This window comes from Lepisma saccharinum, chromosome 9 (assembly GCF_977018435.1).
Source record: "Lepisma saccharinum chromosome 9, izLepSacc3.1, whole genome shotgun sequence".
Classification (NCBI taxonomy): domain Eukaryota; kingdom Metazoa; phylum Arthropoda; class Insecta; order Zygentoma; family Lepismatidae; genus Lepisma; species Lepisma saccharinum.
In genome coordinates, this window is record NC_139237.1 from 35,930,688 (window position 1) to 35,941,986 (window position 11,299).

Sequence of the window (11,299 nt, forward strand, 5' to 3'; positions counted from 1 at the left end):
ATTACCAGTTTCCTTGTTCTATCCGCTTGTTCATAAAAAATTCCTTCGGACTTATTTCATTCTCTTCAATTAGAAACGTATAGGACGGGATACGGATGGGAAGGAAATTTCGTAATACATAATACACCAGATGGGACTGCAGAACAATATCTGCAATTTCCTGATAGTTTCGGAATTTCTGCGATAAGAAACTGCATTTAGACTGTCAAATCAGTTATTTTCCCCCCCTCGAATCATATTAAAGAAATTAGGATCTTAAAAACGTAGTGACACAAGATGAACAGAAAAGTATCAATACTTCGTGACTACAAACCACAACTTTTGTCGGGTCCAACATCCCCTCCCCCCATACTCCCCAACAAGCTTCCGGCCAGCAGTGTCCTGGATTTTCACTTACGAAATAAAGCAACCCTAATCATACCAAAAGTTGATCCATCCCTCCCCCCCGTAAACTATATATACGCCCATGTGTATAACAATATTCCATACTGAAATGGTACGATATAATTATTTTGAATTTTGTACTGCGAAAAAAGCCGCCTCATCTCGTTACCCCGAACGCATTAATTGGTTGGTTCACAACTTCACCACTAAGGATCCTATCGAGACGAGACATGGCAGCCTTGGTCTCGTTCTCGTTGAGAGTTGTAAATGTCTCATTGACAGTCTCGTCTTGATTTATAAATATCCGTCTCGGTTTGGGAGGGCAATTCTCGTTCTCGTCTCAAGTCTCGAAAAATATAGAATTAACAACGTATGCAAAGGCTTATCATTATAAATACAAAAAAAAAAACTTTATTTATTTTTTTGATTCCTCGTTTCGACGGTACAGCCCTCGAAAACTAAATATTATCCTGCTTATATATGCAAACCAAACTGCAGATTCAGAATTACCAGGAATGAACTGGCGTTGTAATTATTATACACAAAATTCATGATTTATCTGAGGAAGTCGCATGTTGTCGCAGTCGCATGACTGTTTCCTTGTGAGTGACATTTCATTGAACTGGAAATTGTTACATGGGAGGATGTTTGCTCGAGACTTTGGGGACAGCTAGGGGGATGCTTCTATTGTTAATGTTAAGGTTGCTCACGAGACGAGGCATGTTCCGTCTCGTCTCATAAAAGGAGATGGGACAAGTGAATGATTTCGAAATGAGATGGGACAGAAGAAAAAGTTCGTCTCTTATCATGGCAGATTGTGTGATACTTAGATTGTTCAGTTGGTGGTAGGTGTGTGTGTGTGGGGGGGTGTACTCCTGCACCCCGACTTCGAATACTGCTTGTAGTTATTCATCTTAATTGTAGCGATTAGCCAAAAGTGGGAAGAAATGTGATGTTAGAGATGATACATAATAAATTAACCATTCGTTCTCATCGTTGCGGTTAAACGGAAACGGAAGTGAACGGAAAAGCGACGTAAAAGTAGGCTAAATACAAAAATTTGCAATATATATATTAACTGAAGAAAACTGTCATTTACTGCAGGAAATTTAAAAACTCACCGTACCTTTTTATACCGTATCACCTCTTATATTGCAGAAATTGGCGTTTAAACCAGTGTGTCCTAAAAGTATGATCTTAAAATTTGTGAAGAAAATATTATGACGAAAATAATTGTAATTCCAGAAAAGGCATTCCTATAACATTAAGTTCTTGCCAGTCAGAACTAACCTATGTATTCGCAATGAACAAGGCTGTTAAGGCTGTTCACGTGTTCAGCCATTGACTGTTACAAGGTTTGCTTTGTCACCCTAATGGGAAAACCCTCTACCGAGTGGCTGAATTATAGTAAATACTACTATACTGCTAGGACATAATTAATCTCCAAGAAATGGAGCACAGATGTTTGCACTGGAAGTTGTAAGATACTTGTTTTACACAGTAACAAGTGAATTTTCTGTCTCTTCCGCGGCTCATGCTAAGTTGACGGGACGAGCAGAAGCCCCGCCTGCACGCATTTCTAAGTGATGACGTCAGAGGACCTCCTGTCTGTGGAGAGGACGTTTTCAAATCCGTGACGTAGTAGGTGAATTTCAGCGGTGTTTGAAGGCGTGTTTCTCGAGAACCGAAACAAATATCGCCGAGATATTTTGCACATCTCATGTTTGTGTCATTCTCTGTAAAATGAATGGATTTAAAACGTTTTTCATGTCAAAGTGGAAATGTCCATTGTTTAGCCATCTGTCAGTAAGATTCAAATGAATAAGTTTATTTTACTTCACTTTTTCTGCTATTTTTCGCTAATCATGATGATGATGAGCGATGGTATGGTGAAACTGATGAAGGAACACTCGCATAGAACACCCATGCCCATGTCAGGATTCGAGATTAGACCCCTGTCATCTTAATGCTCTGTGTTAATCACTCCCCCATGGAGAGAGGCGCATTGGTCGAAATCCTTTGCTGAGTGGTTATCAAAGTTTGCTATGACGCCAACCAGTGTCTGAAGTCGGAATCCCAGCCTTGGGCATGAATGTTCTTCATTGTTGTCCCTTCATCAATTTATTTATGCCATTATTCATCTTCATCATCGGAATTAACCAAAAGTGGCAGAAATGGACGCTAAATAACAAAAATAAAATCGTCAGTGTATTGGAAAAAACTCTTACCTGCTGATTAAATGTTGTGGGAAGCCGTAACAGCTTGTGCCTATTTGCACGTGCACACCCAAATAAATCTGTAATGCAAATAGTTATTATTATACTTATTCTCTGAACTCTTTATCTCTTCAAGTGATGGAGAAGCATGCGATCAGTGATATGAACCCATGTGGACCATGGTTCACTTGCACAAGTCTAGTTTTGTTCACTCACACTCGTGTAGAGAACGCTGATTGGCTCTTCTGCCGTGGGCGCTATGCCTGGAACTTATGAGCGCAGCGGTTTGTGTGTTAGTAGCAGTGTTGCAAACCTATTCCATTCAAGAATGTGTGACGGAGTCAAGACAATCATTGCAAATTGAGATAGGTATTTTTCTTTTAGAAAAGGGAATTTTATGGTATCTTCGCCCACCCTGTTCCGAGCATGTCAGGGACAAGAAACAAGGGAAGCAGGGGGGCAACTGAAAGCAAAATGTGTGTCTTAAACAATGCCTTGCATTACCTTTGCAATGGCTTGGCCAAAATTAACTGTCCTTGTGGTGCTGTAGTCAAATTATTAATGCACGTGGAGGGAGGGTATACCAGTCATCTGGTACAGTCATGTTAGAAAAATCTGTCGCATGGAATTTTTTTAAGTCCAACGTCTTACCAAATTATGTTGGTAGCTCTGCAACAAAGAAGTGTTGTGAAATATACTATCCTCCAATCAGAGTGAAGTTCACTTCGGAGGAGCAGGAAGCATGACTCACGGTCTTCTTCACAGGAAGTTCAACCAATGCAGCATTTTCAAACATGAGATAACGTCCCCATTGGTTAAATATTGTTCCAATAACGCGAAACAGCAGAAAGATTGCACAAAAGTTTACTTTGTCGTTTTAATTGCATTTAATCGTTTCAAATTTGTATTAAATTTTCCCATTTATAGTTCAAGAACTTAATATATGTATTCACGTATGTATTTGACAATAATATATCACTCATTAGTATAGTTTTCACATTGTTTTCACTACGTGAGATGATATTTAATTTACATTTACGACAAAATAGTGGTTTGGATGTAATAACAGTTTTCATTAATTGATTTAGAGATGAATTTTTATTTGTTGAGTTGATGATTATGTTAATTCGTTAATTTTCTGGAAAAGAGGGAACAACAGCTGAGAGAAAATACACAAATTGCATTATTGAGGTCAAGAGTTCGTTTTAACATAACGTTTTGCACTCATAGGCTAATCAGGACTCGGGATACATTTAAATTGGAATCTGAAACATTATGCGACCTGGCTGGAACTCTGAAAAGGACACACTGATTACACATACATTACCACTATGCTCTGGCGAATGCCTATAATAATGAGGGTTGTGTGAGACGGAGAGGGGTGACGGAAAGTAGTAAATACTATTTTCTTGAGTATTGAATTTTTTGTTTATACACATACAAGCATACAAAAAGATTTATTGTGGTGCATGTGTGTGAGGGGGAGGGGAAAGAGAGGAACAGAGAGATATTGGGTGAGATAGGATGAAGAGGTGATTATTTTAGTTTTAGAACGTGTTTTTTTCACGTTCAGTAATAAAAACAATCAATAATGATTATCTTATAAATACCATATTTAATGTAAATTTATTTTAGAAATGGGGGGCTGGGAGCTGTTTGTTTAAGTTCAGTACAGGATAAAAAGGGGTTTCGAGTCGTATACCCAGTGGAGACTCATAGTGGTTTGTATCTCACTTTAAACTGTAGGTCCAGGCCCGATTAGTCAATCTGTGCATAAAGTCGACTTAGAATTCAGTAGGGAAATAACGTTGATCTAGTATTTTGGATATTAGATGCTTTGAGACCACTAAAATTACCAATTCTTATAATAAGAAACCTGTCCTCATCTTTTCATTTTGAAAGAGAGAGAGAGTTAATTGTATAATCTTTCGTTGTTAATTTCAAAGAAGACTAATTCAAATAGTAACAATGAGGAACGAATAAAGTTTGCAAAAAGTTTTTTGCCACCGTGGGGATTTGAACCTATGACCATTAGAGTGAAAACCCAGTGCAAGTTCATTCCTTCATACGGCATGATTATAAGGGAAGACGAATTCGTTCAAGGTGAATTTGGAATGCCTGCATATAAACAACACACCCAAACGTTCTTTTGTAGCAAATTAAAGGAAGGAGTATGAATGTCTCAAAACATTTAGGCAAAATCTACTATATTTCTGTCGAAATCGTTTTACATGGAGAGGCTACAGGTTGGAAAATTGAGGTTGTGACATGGCTTCTTTTAGTGGTAGAATAGATATTGGTATGGCATGGAACTAGCGTGCACTAGCCAGTAATTTCCGAGGAAAAAACATTTCAATTTTTAGAATGGTAAAAGTAGTTCGGTGATAGGCTCTCAGTTTCACATGACGAAGATTTGACTTCTGTTCGATTACCCCTATTATTATTATATAGAGCAACTATGTTTTATATTTAATTAATAATTTAAGGAAATAAAATTGTTATCTATTTTAAAAAATAACACTCCTTTCTAATAATTTTTCAATGTTATTTTTTAAAATTATTTTTCAGAATATGTTTTTGAATTTCTCATCATTTTACAAACATTTGAATAAAAATTATCCATGTGTTATATTCTACGAAATGTCATGTACAGTGAAAGTTATACATTTTTACTTTAGGGAAAATGATCGAGAAACAAAACAAATAAATGCTATTAGCAATTTTTTGTGAATAATATTTATTTTACTTTTTTTTTGTTCACAATGCATAGTTGTATTCTCGTAAAAACATGAAAAGCAATAATATATTTCTCTTGCATTTCGCAAACCAAATAATATACAAATTTTCACAATAAGTAAAATGCAATAAATAATTTTTCGGTTTAATAAAAAAATCCCAGGGTTAACCGAACGGGGAATCGAACACAGAATTTTACACCACATAAAATGCCTTGTAGCATTTGCAATGTAGTGATGGAGATTCAAGTTATAAAATTTCATGCAAAATTGCACGTTATAAGATTGTTAAAATATATTAACTCAATTCAATGTGTCCACAATTTATTATACTGTCAGCCATTTGGCACATCTCGTTACAAAATCTCAGCATATCACTATTCACTAATTAATCGAATTGAATATTGATCCCTTCACAGTTCAGTGTGAAACAACAGTTTCAACTCATATCACGTGAGACGCAAACTCAATTCAGTTCTCTCATTGTATGTAGTTTGTATATTGAGCTCATGTAGAAATATTAATTATGAGCTCTAAACTGAATTTGTCGCTACAATCACTTAATCAACTCTTTCGTCTCGCTGCCATACATTCTACGTTCCTGTTTGCTCTACGTCGCTTCTGCATTTCATTGTCTTTGTTTTTACCTATGTTTCATTCTCATCGTCGTTATCAACCTACTTAATTTCTACTGTTTACAGTAGACAGAATCTACTGTTATCAATTGTAGTACTCTACCGTACTACAATATAATTGTAGTAACCCATAACAATAATTACATGGATTTAATCTTCAGTACAAATTTAACTGTTTAAAGTAAAATTTTCCTGTGACAAGAACTTAGAAACACGGATTCAATATATGTTTGTTCACTAAGCATTATATTTCAAAAAGTGATGTTATTATTGAATATCAAGAATATTGTTTGTCTTGTAATGCAGTTTTAATATAGAATTTCACATTCACCTCAGTAAAGCGCCAAACACAAATTCTCGCAACACACCATTGCGAGCGAAGCGAGGAAGAAAATTTTTGCATCCATGTCTTTGCAGGCCTTCAAGAATATTAATTTAAGGGGGTGTCAATACTTTCTTAGCATCCCCCGATATTTACCCTTTTCCATCTTCTCTTCTCGCACGTTCGGCGCTGAAAACGTGTGGATACCATATCGCTGAATATAGTCCCCAGAATATAATATTCGAACTCTCCCCCACTAAAGAAATCCCCTAACAAAAGATTTAACACTTTATCAAAAGCTTCCTCTCTTCCCCTTTAAATTTAATATTCAATCCTACCACCAAAATTTCCATGACAATTTTAGACTTACTGTTGATATTAAAGAGTGGACTATGCTAAAGGTCCCGGGTTCGATCCCCGGCCGGTTCAAATCCAGGAACTTTTCTAACGAAGGAAGCGGCCCCGGCACCCACCAAGCATCGAATAACATGGGTACCTGGGGGAAACTCTGGGGGGTAAAGGCGGTCAGGGGCATGATGCTGATCACATCGCCCCCACTCACGACCAGATCAAGAAAGTGTGGGGCGTTACCCCCACACCCCCTATACGCCTTCATGGTGTGGTGCTATGCACAGGGGAGCACTTTACATTTTTTTATTTTTTTTATTAAAGAGTGGACATTGCCTCCTCCAAAAAATTAATTCTCAGTCTTCACACCAGATGTTCCGCAACAGTCTAAGACAATAGCAATACACAAGAATTGCATACCCCCTCAATTTAATGCTCAATCCCCCCTCTAACTAAAATACCTGACATAATTTAAGACCTAGATTTGGATACTGCTCCGCCCCAACGTTTAATTCAGAATACCCTCCCACCGAACCAATGTCTCAATTAAGGCCTAATATGTAAGAGTTGGATATCCCCCCCCCCCTCTTCGATAATACCCTTAAACACTTTCTTTTCTTCATCTAATGGATTAAATATGGTGCATTTAAGGGGTAAAATATTTACATATATTTTTGAAAAATATATAAATGTTGAATTTTATATTATTTGAAGGAAAAAAATCCCCCAAAAAATGGTGATGGCGCAGCCTGCGCCATAATCCCCCCTTGTCGGCATCTCTGTGAAGAACTACAAGTGAAATATTCTCTTCAGTACTACATGAAATATTGCATGTAGCGTGTTTAGCTCAGCATGTTGACGTAAACCCTGGACTGCATTTTGCAGACTAAGGAGGCTCTGTCGTCTGGACCTATTGCCAGTATAATCTTTGTAGGACTGTGTGTGTGTTGCCTTGTTTGTGCTGAGTGTCCCTTTACAGTCTGAGCTCTTAACCCAGGTAAGGATATTTTAGTTTTCAGACACGCTTTTATTTCTGTAATGATAAGGGGCTAGGCCCCGTATAGTGTGACGGGTGAAAAATACCCTAAGTTTTGACGCACCGACATTTTAATTCAAATTAAAAAATTCTTAATATAGATCTTTCAAAACACCTATTGGTCTAGTGAAAGCAGTACAGTAGAGAAACTACAAGTGAAAATAATATATTCAGTATAATGTATAATATGTTAATCTTAATATTTTGGCTGTAAATATTACATTTCATTCCCCCTTATTATTTTTGTTATTTATATATTTTTGAAAATCTCAACACAGTTGATGTTTCAAAACACGTATTTTTCTAGTGAAAACAGTAGACAAAAGTTTCAGACGAGTAAGTAGAAAAGTGACATGAAATAATACCCAAAGAAGGCAACCAATATAAATTTATCGTATGTATGTTCTTTTATTACACTTTCCAAAACCTAGGAGCTTGAAATAATAAATGGCATGTGATTTACAAGACAGTCTCCTTTTCTGTGATTGTTTCGAAGTGCCCAGTCAGAGATTACTACTGTTCAAGGTAAAAGGGGAGGAGATGAAATCCACCACAGCACCATGACGTATGAAGCAACATTTTCACAGGCATCCAATACAACTGATAAGGGTTCACCTGACCAAAATGTGGGAAACACGTTTCACGCTGATGTCCAGAATGCAAATACGGATAAATCTGGAACTAACGGTGGAATGAGATCGAAGGTTCGAATCTCTTACAGAATCGGCTATTTTTTCTCACTAATTTTTGGAGCGTAATAGAATTAATGTATTGTCGACATTTATAAAAAAGAAGATATGGAAACTCTCCTCCTCCGTGGCGGTGCGGTCTAAGGTGCTGTGCTTTGAACTCCGACTGCAGGACGGCATGAATTCGAGTCGGCCTGTGTATAGGACCGGTGGCAACTTACCATCGTGAGGAAATTGGGGAGCTACGAGTGACTGGTGTAACCCGATTTCAGATATCTTCTATAACGGCTGAGGGTTTGACATGCTGACCCACGTCACCTCGTTACCAGTTGAAGATCTCCACACCTCTAGGTAGGATTGTGGGAGGGAGACTGACAGTCGGGAGATAGGCCAAGGCCCTTCGAGGGCTGTCGAGTCTTGTGTTACAAAATATGAAAACTATTCCTTCGGTAAATCTAATTTCTCGTCATTGCCAATGATTTTTTTTAGTATGACCCCTGCAATACTAACTAGTTCCTAAGTGAGATCATGAGATGGACAGAGAGAGATATAGTAGATGAAATTCGTAACCCAGGTGATATTAAACTATGAGTTCACTTTAAAAAATGAAGAAGCACTAACACTATTTTATATTCACATATCTCTTTACAAATTCCTGAGCACGTCACTATAAATGATCCAATCTAGTGCACATTAGAGCCTTAACTTACGTATGGGGTATCCTACAATCACAACCACAACCTCAATTTTCTAAGCTGTAGCCTCTCCATGTAAAACGACTTCGACGTAAATATAGTAGATTTTGCTTAAGTGTTTTGTTACATTCATACCTCTTTCTTTAATTTGCTACAAAAGAACATTTGGGTGTGTTGTTTATATGCAGGCATTTCTAATTCACATTGAACGAATTTCTCTTCCCTTATAATCATGCCATATGAAGGAATGAACTCGTGGGGTAGTGGTTATTGTACTGAGTTGTCACTCTAATGGTCGTAGGTTCCAATCCTCACGGTGGCAAAAACTTTTCGCAAGCTTTATTAGTTCCTCATCGTTACTATTTGAATTAGTCTTCTTTGAAATTAACAACGAAAGATTATACAATTAACTCTCTCTCTCTTTCAAAATGAGAAGATGAGGACAGGTTTCTTATTATAAGAATTGGTAATTTTAGTGGTCTCAAAGCATCTAATATCCAAAATACTAGATCAACGTTATTTCCCTACTGAATTCTAAGTCGACTTTATGCACAGATTGACTAATCGGGCCTGGACCTACAGTTTAAAGTGAGTTACAAACCACTATGAGTCTCCACTGGGTATACGACTCGGAACCCCTTTTTATCCTGTACTGAACTTAAACAAACAGCTCCCAGCCCCCCATTTCTAAAATAAATTTACATTAAATATGGTATTTATAAGATAATCATTATTGATTGTTTTTATTACTGAACGTGAAAAAAACACGTTCTACAACTAAAATAATCACCTCTTCATCCTATCTCACCCAATATCTCTCTGTTCCTCTCTTTCCCCTCCCCCTCACATACATGCACCACAATAAATTTTTTTGTATGCTTGTATGTGTATAAACAAAAAATTCAATACTCAAGAAAATAGTATTTACTACTTTCCGTCACCCCTCTCCGTCTCACACAACCCTCATTATTATAGGCATTCGCCAGAGCATAGTGGTAATCAGAGTGTCCTTTTCAGAGTTCGAGTCAGGTCGCATAATGTTTCAGATTCCAATTTAAATGTATCCCGAGTCCTGATTAGCCTATGAGTGCAAAACGTTATGTTAAAACGAACTCTTGACCTCAATAATGCAATTTGTGTATTTTCTCTCAGCTGTTGTTCCCTCTTTTCCAGAAAATTAACGAATTAACATAATCATCAACTCAACAAATAAAAAAGCATCTCTAAATTAATTAATGAAAACTGTTATTACACCCAAACCACTATTTTATCGTAAATGTAAATGAAATGTCATCTCACGTAGTGAAAACAATGTGAAAATTGTTCTAATGAGTGATATATGATTGTGAAACACGTACATGAATACATTATATTAAGCTCGTGAGCTATAATTGGGACAATTTAATATTAATTTGAAATGATTAAAGGCAATTAAAACGACAAAGTAAACTTTTGCACAATCTTTCTGCCGATTTGCATTATTGAAACAACATTTAACCAATGAGGACGTTATCTCCATGTTTGAAAATGCTGCATTGGTTGAACTTCCTGTGAAGAAGACCGTGAGTCACACCTCCTGCTCCTCCGAAGCGAACTTCACTCTGATTGGAGGATAGTATATTTCACAACACTTCCTTGTTGCAGAGCTACCAACATAATTTGGTAAGACGTTGGACTTAGAAAAATCTGTCGCATGGAATTTTTCTAACAGAACTATACCAATGTGTGCCTGTTCTTGAGTTGCAAAATTGTTCCGCACTATCAAAAGATATTTCCTGTTTCAGTGCCACACTGTCAAAAGCTCTTTCCTGTTTCAGTGCGAAGTGTTTGATTTCATGATAAAAGCAGTGGCGTATGCTGGTTTTAATGAGTAGGTAATCTCCAACCCTTGATTCATCAACCCACTCCTGAAGTCTCCCTGCAAACCTTATTGTTGCGACCACTATCAATTAATTGTTGTGATTACAGTTAATCTACATTTAGAGTTTCAAATAAATCAAGAAGGTATAATAAATCTATAAAAGAAAAAAAGCAACCTGTAGCACATACAATATGAAAGGTATGTGATAGTGAAAAAAAACAACTTCAATATTAATTGAAGTGTAAAATTCAAGTTAGCCCAGTACCCAGATACTAGTGCATTCCCGATTTTTATTTTTATACACGGAAGTATAAGTTCAAGACGTGTGGTTCAAGAGATGGCCTACCTGCATTAATGAGTTGCAATTTCTCCGGAAAA